Below are 12662 nucleotides of genomic sequence, written 5' to 3' on the forward strand. Positions count from 1 at the left end.
TGCTTGTGGCCTGGGAAAACAGTCGAGGACGGCCCAAAGCCTTGGGACCCTGCACCCACGTGGGAGACCCGGAAGAGGCTCTTGGCTCCTAGCTTCAGATCAGCTCAGCTCCGGCCATTGCATTCACTTGGGGAGTGAACCATCAGATGGAAGATCTTCCTCTCTGTCTGTCCTCCTCTCGGTATATCTGACTTTGCAATAAAAATGAATAAATCTTTTAAAAAAAAAAGAATTTATTTGATTATTGGAAAGTCAGATTTAGAGACAGCAGGAGAGGAAGAGAGAGAGAGATAGAGAGCTGAAAAAAGAGAGCTCTCCCATCCGCTGGTTTACAGGCCAAATGGATGCACCAGCCAGGGCTGCAACAGGCTAAATTCAAGAGCTTCTTCTGGCTCTCCCACATGGGTGTCAGGGAATCAAGCACTTAAGCCATCTTCCACTGCATTTCCCAGGCCATTAGCAAAGAACTGGATCTGAAGTAGCACAGCTTTGTTCAGACACTGGCATCCATATGGATGTCGACATCACAGGCAGTGGCATTACCCATTACGTCACAATGGCAGCCCTGATAATAGTATTCTGATTTCTTTTCAAAGAACGACTTGTGAGAGTTGGATTATCCATCAACATGTGAGAATCATCAGTATTGAATATGTTCAGTGCCATCTTTGAGAAGCTATGCAACTTCACAGTCAAAACTGAAAGCTCTACAGCCAGGATACCTAGGTCCAAAGCCTGGCTCGGTCACTAACTGAATGACTTCAGGCAGATTAATTTTTCTATAATGCAGTTATTCTTGCCTCTCAAAGAGAATGAATGAATCATCTGCCTCATTGAGTCATTGAGGCATTAAGGGGTCTGAGTTGTGGCTCAGGATGCTGAGTCAACAGCTGTGACCCTAGCGTCCTCTATGTGCACCATTTGAGTCCTGGCTCTGGTTCGGATCCAGCTCATTCTGCTAATGTTCCTGGGAAAGTAACAGAAGATGGTCCAATTGGACTTGCCCTTGCCAAGCACATAGATGAAGTTGCAGGCTGCTGACTTCACATCTCATTAACATATGTGATTATTATTATATAATGTTTTCCAGCTATCTTGTCCACATGCCATTAAAAAGTCCAATTCAGAATTGGAGTCTTGGAAAGCATTAGATATTTTCCAATACATGGTAAAAATGGAAAAAAATATTCACCTATCAAATACAGTGTCAAAGACAATCCCACCAGAATAAGTTCATTTATCATTTTGTTTAGGAAATTTCCCATTATTTGCTAGAATTCATAGTAGATTCTATAGTATTACTGAAATTTTATTATAACATCTCTCAGCAATTCTGTGAACCAGATCAAATCTTTCTCACCAATGAATCCTCTGAAAAGTCTATATAAAAATAATGTCTATTTTACATTGAAGTTTTAGAAAGTTGTTATGTGGTTATATTAACCGCAGCTATCCCCTGCATGAAAAGTGAAGTTCCCAAGCCTGCTAATTAATCAAGAGCCAGAATGGAGACACAGGGAAAGTTGTAAGGCTCCCGGTGAGCATCACACAGCCTATTGTCTGGACGCTCCTGTTTTTATTCATTATGCAACCTTCATGAAAGAGAACAGATCATGGAGAAGGGCTGTGCGTCCACTATCATAATGAGAGATTATGCCACATTTAAAAATCACAGAGCATACCATGGCTCCCTGAATTAAATAAAGGCTGCTTTGGGGAGCGATTCAAAGCTGGGATTCTGTTTCTACACTGCCTGTTACCCAGGCAGCTGAGGCTTGGAAGGCAGGTCTCGAACAGTCCCTGAAACAGCCTTTTCAGCCAAGAGAACACTGCTGTATACTCATACATTAACTTCTCTGTACAAGTAGAAATGTGGTTAATTCTCAGGGAGCTGAGAATTGAAGCAAAGCTCCTCTTATTCCTGCCAAAGCTCAGTGGGTTTTCCTCAGCTCAATGTGGAACATAAAAAGCTGGGAATCAGTTGCAGCCAAAGAAGTTTTATTTGCAAAATGGACAAGTGAACATAAGAGAAAGAGTTACAGTGAAAGCACCTCAGGGAGTAAACCCCAAAGTGGGGTGTCTCCTGAAAATAGAGAGACACACGCTTTTTTTTTTATTTACCTAGAAAGAGACTGTGGAAAAAAATATTCAGAACTTCAATTCTTGGTTAAAATAGTATGTGTTGTAATATTAAGTTAAAAGTGCATAAGATTATATGTTTAGAGCATTTACAACTTCGAAAACAAAGTTACAAAGGCAGGCATTTGGGCTTGCAATTCAGCCACCGTCCCATAACTGAGTGCCTGAATTCAAGTCCCATCTCTGCTATGGAGTCTAGCTTCCTGTTAATGTGAAGGCTCAAAAACTGCACATGATGGCTCAGGAGGAGCTGGGTTCCTGTCACTCCGGTAGATGTAGGTCGAGTTCTCAGCTCTCAGCTTCAGCCTGGCTCAAAACCAGCTGTTGTGAGCGAGGAGTGAACCAATGGGATAGAAACTCTGTCTCTCTCTTCTCTCAAATACACACAAACAAAAAATGCAAAAAGACTAAAGAATTTGTTAAAGAATTCAATGCCCACAAAAATTAAATTTATTACATTAACTTAATGTAATCAACTATATTCAATTAAAACTCAGTGTTCACAATATGAACACGGTGTTGATGCAATGTTAGAGGAATTTTTGGGGTCAGCGTGAGCAAATTACATTCTGGGTGAGGAAGTAATAGACAACAGACCACCCATACACTGCCATGTCTTCCCTTTATGTAGACCACTATTGAAAAGTTCTGGAGTTGTGGAGTCAGAATGCTTTGACTCACATCTCCTCCATGCCCAGTTTCTGCATCTGTAAAATGATTATAAGAATAACTTCTGCTTTGCAGGGCTCTGCTGAGCTTACTGGAGTTAAGTATCCAAAGTAAGCACTCAATTAGTAATCATTTTACCTTTTGTGACCTTGAGCTCCATGCAGTTGATCTACAAGTGATATAGTCCTAGGCAGCTAGTTCAGGGTGAGAGTTTGAAAGTCACTCAACCTCCCAACTCCCCACCCCTCTCCCAGCTATATAATCCTTTCTGTTCACCTGTAAGTCAAACGATGTTCACCTGTCATTACCTGGAACCTGACAGGGGCTGGAGAGGGGACCGTGTTGTGTTGTTAGGTAACCCCCCTCTCACAAGCCCCCTTAAAGCCCATGTTGGGGAGAGGGTTAGCGCTGTTGCTGTTACGCTGCATGCTTCATTGCCCAGCTTTTGACCTTTCATGTACCCATTTGCTGTCTTGTTTCCGCACACTTACTCAGAGGACAGAAGGGAATAATCCCTCACCTTTACTCTTTCACTTCCTGGCTCACTCTCCCTGAACATGAGCAATGTTTGTGTGTATTCCTCGTCCTCTGAAAAAAATCTTACCACTTGCTTAAGCCATGTTGGTGCCTGCACTTAAAATGCCTTTTAAGTAAAAATAATCTAATAAATAAATATTTTTGGCTCAGTCCTAAACCATAACGTAAGGATTCAAGCACAGTCCAACAGGTATAGCTGACATCTTTCAGGAAAACTAGGTTTGTACATTCCAGCTAGTTTACACATTCCAGCAGAAAAGTTACCATTGCCCCAGGAAACAAGCTACTGCCTTGGAATCTGACGAAAGACACACCCAACACCTGATGCTGACTACTGGATCCTGGCTTGGGCCTGGTCCAGCTGCATCCATAGCAGCCATTTGGAGAGTGGACCAAGTGATGGAAGATCGATCTCTCTCTCTCTCTCTCTCTCTCTCTCTCTAACTCTGCCTTTGAAATCAATAAAAAATAAATATTAACAAAAATATCTCACTACAATAAAAAATAGTGAGTCAAATGCTGAGTTACCATTTTAAACTACTGGGTCTTTTTTTCCTGTAATTTTTACTAGCTTTCTCCCAAATTTTAATGAGATTTCATTTTGCATCTGCAGAACAAAAACAAAAACAAGGAGCCATCAGGGCTTCTATTGGACAGCAGAATCTTCCAGACTCTGAATCTCATACCATTTTGAAATTGTTTCAGGGAGAAGGTAAGGAAATCCGCAAAAATTGTAAAAGGTGTAAGATTCCAAGATGGTCAAACCAGGGACAGAACATGCTGATTCTGTTCACATTAAGATACCAGAACAGCAGTGGTGAATCTTCATTCCTAGGAGACCCTGGAGAGAAGTGGTTAGTGAGATGTCTACAGAAAGAAGAAAGACATCATGGGTCAGGAATGTTGGTACGACAGCTCACAGGAGATCACCAGTGACTCCTGTAGCCAGTGGCTCGTAGGGAGAAGAGCTGGATTTTTCTTTTTTAAAAATACAGGCCCGGCGCTGTGGCCTAGCAGCTAAAGTCCTCACCTTGAATGCTCCAGGATCCCATATGGTCACCGGTTCTAATCCCGGCGGCCCTGCTTCCCTTCCAGCTCCCTGCTTGTGGCCTGGGAAAGCAGTCAAGGATGGCCCAAAGCCTTGGGACCTGGAGGAAGCTCCTGGCTCTCGGCTTCGGATCAGTGCAGCACTGGCCGTTGCGGTCACTTGGGGAGTGAATCATCGGATGGAAGATCTTCCTCTCTGTCTCTCCTCTCTCTGTATCCAACTTGCAATAAAAATAAATAAATCTTTAAAAAAATAAATAAACAAAATATATAAGCAATCTGTCTAACTTGCTGAGATAAAAGAGAGAAAACACAAAATAATAAAATCAAAGAGGAAAAAGCAGATGTTACAACTGATACCACTGAGATAAAAATCCTCAAGAATTATTACAGCTACCTGCAATAAGTAGACAAACCTAGAAGAAATGGATGTATTTCTAGACACATGCAATTTACCACAAAAAGGGCACGAAGACATAAAACACCTTAATAAGCCAACAATCAAAACAAATTGAATCAGTAATAAAGATCCTTTCAACAACAACAACAAAAACCCCATGATCAATTGTTTCACTGATGAATCCCCCAGATTTTTAAAGAACTAATCCCAGCTCTTGAATTATCCAAAATGACTGGAAAAAAATTCTCCGAAACTTTTATGAGGCATGCGCCACCTTAATTCCAAATCCAGAAAAAGAAACAGCAAAAAAGAGAACTTCAAGCATCTCTGGTGAACATTAAAGCAAAAATCTTCAACAAAATACCAGTTAATCAAAAACCTCATTCTCCTGGACCAAATGGGACATATCACAGGGAAGCAGAGATGATATTTCATAATAAATAGGGAATATAGAATTGACAGGGAAGCAGAGATCATATTTAATCAATAAATGTGGTATAGCATTCTGATGAACAAAAGCTCATGGCTATCTCAGTGAATGTATAGAAAGCATTTGTTAAAACATACAATCCCTAAGCAAATTTGGTATAGAGAGAACATAGCTCAACACAGTCAAGATAAATCCACAATGAGCAACATTTTCAATGGGGAAGTGCAGGTAGTATTTCTACTAAGATCTAGAACCAAGCAAACAAATTAACAAGGATATTCTTCTCAGAAAAAAAAATTATCTTAAATATGTACATAGAAACACAAGGGACCCCAGGTAGCTGAAGCAATCTTAAACAAGAACAAATCTGAAAGCTTAACAATAACTGACTTCAAGACATACTACAAGGCAGTTATAATTTTGAAAAAATAGCCTGGTTTTGACACAAAAACAAACATATAGACCATTGGAACAGAATAGAAATCACAAACATGAATCCTCACATTATAACCAATTAATATTTGATAAACGAGCTAAAATACAAACTGGAAGAAAGCACAGTCTCCTCAAGATATAATATTAGGAAAACTGGATCTATGTGTGCAGAAGTATGAAACAAAATACCTACCTTACATCTTAGAAACACACACACAAAAATCAACTCACAGTGGATCAAGGGTCTAAGTCTATGACCTAATAACATCAAATTACTAGCAGGAAAACATTGAGGAAACTCAGCAAGATGTTAGCATAGGCAGACTTCTTGGAAAGATCCCAAAACTACAGACAAATAAAGCAAAAAAAAAAAAAACAAAAAAAAAACAGTGGGATTATATCAAACTAAGAAGCTTTTGCACAGCAAAGGAAATACTCAACCAAGAGACAGGAGATTGGGAGAAAATATTTGCAAGGTATGAAGCCAATAAGAGAATAACATGCAGAATATAAAACGAGCTTAAGAAACTCAACAACAGCAAAATAAACAATCCAGTTAAGAAATGGTAAAGGACACGAGCAGGTGTTTTCCAAATGATGAAAAACAAATGGTCAACAGCCATAGAAAAATGACTCAGGCTGCCTGGCCACCAGGGAAATGCAAACACAATCATTCAAAAATTTAAAAAAAAAATGTTGGGGATAGTGTGGTGAAAAACATAACCTAATATACTCCTAACGGAGTGTGGAGTGTAAACTAGTGCAATACCATGGACCATAAGGAGATTCCCCAGAAACCTCAAAAGAAATCTACCATTTGACCCAGCCTTCCCACTCCTTGGAATTTACACACAAGAAATAAAATCAGCATATGAAAGAGTTATTCTTACCCCCTTGTCTGTACTACAAAGTCACAATAACTGATATGGAATCCCCATAGGTCCATCAACAGATGACTGGATTTTAAATTATTTATTTTTATTGGAAAGTCAGATATATAGAGAGGATGAGAGATTTTTCATCTGCTGATTCATTCCCCAAGTGGCCACATTGGCCAGAGCTGAGCTAATCTGAAGCCAAGAGCCAGGAGTTTCTTTTGGGTCTCCCATGTGTGTGCAGAGTCCCAAGGCATTGGGCCATCCTCTACTGATTCCCAGGTCACAAGCAGGGAACTGTATGGGAAGTGGAGCAGCTGGGACATGAACCAGTGCCCACATGGGATCCTGGGGCATGGGAGGTAAGGATTTTAGTTAACTGAGCCATCATGCTGGGCCCAATGCTTTCTTTGATATATGGAAGTTAATATAGAATACAACAACTACAATGTATAGGAATGAAAGTGACATCTTATGATTTGATTATTGCATATAGCGCTTTTCCATATTTCTGTAAAGCAGTAGTCTATTTTTTACTTTTGAATACTATGGTTAGTGGTGCACTAAGCCTGCCATTATTAAGTAAACTGAATGTATATTTTTTAAAAAAAATTAAAGAAGAAAAGGAAGGAAGAAGGGGGTTGAGGGAGGGAAAGAGAGAGACAAAGAAGGAGGGAGAGAAGTATACGGATGTCTTTTTGGGACAGTATCTATGAAATATGTGAAAACTGTTCCCTTTAAGTTTAAAAAAAAAATGTAAGAGAATGCCATTTATTTCGGAGACATATGACTATAAAATACCTTGCCTTTTATAGCCCCTCAACATTGAAAGCACTTTCACATACATTATTCTACGTCACAGCATGTAACACAGGCAGGGCAGCTCTCATTGCTCCATTTTATTGATAAGAAGCTCAAATCCAGCATGGTTTCACAAGTACCCAGTCATGCAGCAGTCTTAGGTGGAAAGGCACGGATTTGGATATAGAGCTTTGGATCTAAATTGTTCTCCCTATATCACAAAAGCAATGAAAGGCAATACACATTATTTTCGAAACAAATGCAAACTGGAGCACACGTTCGTGAAAGGGGAAAGGAGGTTTATTAAAAGCTCATTCAAATGCATGCGATTTCATTTTCGGTTATTGTTTCACAATATCTGTTTGAAAAAATACCTTGGTGAACTTTCCTGCTTCAAAATTCCAATTGCCCTTGCGTTAGTCACAGAGGTTTAATCATTTGTGAAGAGCAAAACAGCCTTGTCTTTGCCCAGCGCCATTGTAATAACTAGAGTAAATAGTCTGCAATAATTTGTATTATCTTTCATGGGATAATGGGTTCAAAGTTGTAAAGTCTAGAAATATTTTACCACTAGAATACTGGAGGAATTTCCCACTTTGAATCTCAGCTGGCCCCACCCGGAATCACATCTAAAAACTGAGTATCTTTATCTTATGATAGCCTGCTACCTGTAGACTCATAGAATAGACCCTGAAATCCGTCTGTGTGTGTGTGTATGTTTCTCTCTCTCTCTATCTCTATCTCTCTCTCCACCCCCCCTTCCTCCCTTGCTGATAATGAAAATAGAATCCTTTTCCATCAGCCCAGCTTGGCTCACTAAATATGCTCTCTTTTTTGGCTTTGGCTACTCTGTACTTTGGACCCAGTGTGGGGTCTGGAATCAGCAAAATTTACCAGACCCTGTGTTGGTCACTATTGTAGAGCTGGAAAGAGAAAGAAAGAGAGAAAAAAGAGGGAGGAAGCTTTTCTTGTAGCAATTGGAGATCTTAAACTCCAAAGCACTGATCATAAGAGGCCAGCAAAATGGAAGATATTAATATATATTTTATATAGACACCTGCTATGTATTCACAACTTCTGTTGTTTTCTGATCCTCTGAACTTGCTTTGAGTTTGATGGTTTACAGATGACAATTTTCAAATTCACAGAAAAGGGAGGGAATTAATTTATTAAACTGACAACAGGATGAGCTCTTTACAATTTCTCTATCATTTTAATAGAAGTTACGTGATGTGTCCAGAAACACATAATTGATCACTGATGAACTTAGCATGTGTGATTTCTCTGACTCTAAATGCTTCCTACTTCCCATTCTGTCAATCGCTCAAACACCTCTTTCATGATTTGTCCAAAAATCTTGTTTCATGTACACCACTATTATTTTTCCTACTGGGAGTACGACTGAGCAGCTAGTACCTTGTTCTGAAGTCAAACTCTCTAAATTCCAGTTCTACTCCTGCCTCTCACTAGCTTACATCCTTGGGCAGCTCATTTTCTGGGGGAACTAATATTTAAAATGGAAGCAGATAATAGTACCTCCTTTGTGATGTTGTTTTGAGGATTAAATGAGTTAATATATGTAAAGTGCAATGGTGAGTACTCAGTGCTCATTAGCATGATTTTGGCCTTTTCCTTATATCAGGCTTACTGCAATGTGAGTGAATATATTAAAAGGAGGGTGGAGATCTTATTATACAGCAATGAAACTACAAGTTTGATGTAGCAGCTAATATTTCAATAACCATTAAAATTAGTACATAAGATGCAAATAAAATGTCCTCATCCCTGGAGCATCTAAAATGACTTCCAAGTTTTCAATCTTGCTTCAAGAATATGGCCCCAGTTCAGGTTTTTTCCTACAAATAGAGAGAATACAGAATGTTGAGTATTTGAAATTTAAACATAAACATGGAGGAAGTCGTTATTACAAATAAAAAGGAGAGAATGCAAAGGGAGAAACAGATCATACTTCTGAAAACCTGGCTGTATTATAAAGGAGGGAGAGAGACCCTAAGACAACATAAGCTGCTTTTGAAATAGATGTTGTCCCTGGCTCCTGACCCTCAGGTACAGAGATGCCTTCAGTTAGAAACTGCAGCAAAGACAGCATGCAGAAAAGCAGTCGGGGAGCGACCACAGGGTAAAGGATATATAAGGCAGGAAGACCTGCAGGCAAGCAAATCAAACAGGGAAAACTAAAAGGAAAGAAAATTAGCCAACAATAGAACCGAAGTGTTTGTCATGTACCACAGCTGCACAACAGAGAAAGACACCACAGCAAAGAGCAAGAACTGCTCAAGACGAGCAGGAATCACACCAAAAAGCTCAGAACTTGAACCAGAGAATCCCACAGTAGAGTTGCTGAAGGGATACTGGAGAGAATTCACCCCAATTCCCTCACTTGACAAAGTCTAAAAAGGGTGATAGCTGGAGCAGGGCCAGGCTGAGGGCAGTAGCCAGGAACTCCACCTGGGTCTTCTATGTGGGTGGCAGGTGTCCAAGCATTTGCACCACCTGGGGATGTTTTCCCACACACACTAGCAGGGAGCTGGACTGGAAGTGAGACAGCCTGGGCTGGAATCAGCACTCAAACAGCAGCTTAACGAGCTGTATCACAAACAGCAGCTTAACGAGCTGTACCACAATGCTAGCATAAAAATCACTCCTCAATTTAAGGATAAAGGAAGCATACTTCAAACAGGAGGAGAAACTGAAGATGTGACTCTTGAAGAAATGTTATTTAAAGTTTTGCCTTTAACTTTCTTGCCTGTTCAGGACAGCTACTCCCACTGGGGAGTATGAGCTGGGATGGGAGTAGACCAGACCAAGCAGGGCTATAACACCTGTGTGCCTCATGTGGACTAGATCAGGGAAAAGCCAGGCTGGGCTGATTATTCCTACTGGTACAAACAAAATTAGAGTAGGTGAGGGTTGTTTGGGTTTAGCTGCAGCATCAGCTGGCAGAGCTGGCAAGGGGCCTAGTTCTGTCAAGTCAAACCACAGAACTACCTGGAAAATGCATAATCCGGGAGTGGGAGAGGCCTGGGAGGGAAATAGTGGGCTCATCCCTCTTGGGTGACCACTTCTACGGAAGGGCATGAAAACCAGGACAGGGGCTGGGGTGGAATGGGGTGTGGGACAGACTGGACTACTGCTACACATACTGGCAAACCAGGGTAGGGGCGGGCCTGGTGGGGGTTATTGTGGGTCACTCCAACTAGGTTGCAGCTCCCACTTGTTTATGTGAGGGCCGAGAATGTGCTGCGCAGAACCAGGCTGGACTGCAACACCCATTGGTTGCAGTGGAAGTCGGGGCTGAAAACAGAATCAACCCAGCAACCCAGAAGCAACCACCAGCTGATCAGGGCCATGAACTGAGCCGGGCCCTATACCTGCTAGTACATACAAGAATCTGGTCCGAGTACACCGCACTCAAAGTTTCTTTGGAGATTTCTCCAATCGAAATGCTGGACTCAGAACCCTAACCAAGAAAAGAGAGAAGACAGAACAGGTCAATCAACCATGTCAGCTATATGTTGGCAGCAAAATACTGGGCAAATGGAAACTCTATGATGGACAATGTCAATCAGTGGATTCTTCAAAGACCTCATAGTGCTTGCAGTGGCAAGATTGGCAATGATTTATAACTGATGAACTATCAAAACCACTTGAGCAAGAACCTCAGAGCACACCCTACATGTGGGACCTGGGGAGGGTGGGAAATTGGGTGGGGCATCTCCCTTAATACCCCCCTTTAAACATGAAGGAAACAATATGGAAATAATAGTCTTACCCACTTTCCTGTAGCCCTTTAACCTTTTTACCCCAATTAACTATGTAAAGATTGTCAAAAATATAATTTTTAAAAGTCCAGAAAAAAAAACTTTCTTGCCTGTTCAAAATGGAATTTAGAATAAATTAAACTGAAAACAGCATCGCAAGGGTCAGAATAATGAAGTTAAGAGAAGGGGAGGAAGGAAGAAAGAAAGGAACTCTGAGAATAAACCAGCAAATGGAAACTTTCTCTCTGCCAAGAAAGACAAAGACAGATGAAGAAAGGAGAGAGAGAAAGAGAGAGAGAGAGAGAGAGAGAGAGAGAGAGAGAAAGGCAAAAAGAAAGAGAGAAAAATACAAGTCCCAGAAAGGTAGGATTAAAAGACAACTTTATTTAGGGGAGAAAAAGATGAAATCATGCACAATTTATTCGTACTACACATTTCCATCATCTTTTCAAAGTCCTCCAAAATGCATAATATTCTGAAATTAGTTTGAACCAAAATAAATTTACCTTTTAATTTTGTTTTCCATGAGCTTTTTGAAATATAGTTATCTCCTTCCTTCTTGTAAGAAAAAACAAAAATCTTCTCATAACTCTCCCTCCCTGCCATTAAAGAAGGTTGCATACCAGTGATCAGCAAAGCTGCCATATGGGCATCCTAGCTCCAAGGGAGGCACAGGAAGCAAGCAGTCAGCGCTTCCAGACTCTGGCTTAGAGGTGAACGAGAGAAAAGGAAGTGAGGCATGAGAAATGGGGCAGGCTATTTGAGTGAGGGCTGCCATGTCCAAAATGGTTTTTTAAAGTGAAATTGACATGACATGTTGTATTTGTGTTCATTGTTTTGTATCCAAGCCTTCTCTTTGGTGGTTTCTAATTATTTTGATGCTGTTGCTTACCATTCACAGAACATTCTCCACAAATATTGCCATTGTGTTTCTAAAAGTACTCAGTTGGGAGAACATTCCAGTGGGGACAAAAACTTGAACCTTAGCATGTCAAAGCTGAATTGAAGGGAAAGGTAGGAAGGTGACATCTAGTAAGCACTGTGCTTCTACTAAAACAGGCCTGCAAAGAAAATACAGTGGATAGACACCAGTAAGAACTGTTACATATAGTAAACAAGTAGTAAAGATGCTTTACTACTATTATTCCCTATTATCATTTGCCTGGTAGAAAATGTTTAGGATCTCCCCAGTTTGGAAAAGCTTGTTTGTTCTGTTGGAGGTCTTCAGTCAAAATCAGCCACTCTGGTTTAGGCACAGGCACCCCAACTGGTGTTTCAACTGCTAAGTCAATGACCACTCCTATGCAAGAATGTAGCAAAGCAAGAACTTACAGTCAATAGCAGATTTACTGTTTTTGAAAATACTTGGCAAGTCTAATAAACTGGGCACCCCAGAGAAAGAGGAAAGGCCATATCCAACATGCCTCTGAATGCATGACGTGCTTTCCAGAGAGGCCCAGGTGAGGTCACATTGAGGTGTGGTTGTTTCCTTAAGGAATAGCCTGATCAAGAACATTAAGAAGTTTTCCTGCCGGCAGTTCAGAGGG

The sequence above is a fragment of the Ochotona curzoniae genome, unplaced genomic scaffold (assembly GCF_017591425.1).
Source record: "Ochotona curzoniae isolate NIBS_2020 unplaced genomic scaffold, NIBS_Ocur_1.0 contig_430, whole genome shotgun sequence".
Taxonomy (NCBI): Eukaryota; Metazoa; Chordata; class Mammalia; order Lagomorpha; family Ochotonidae; genus Ochotona; species Ochotona curzoniae.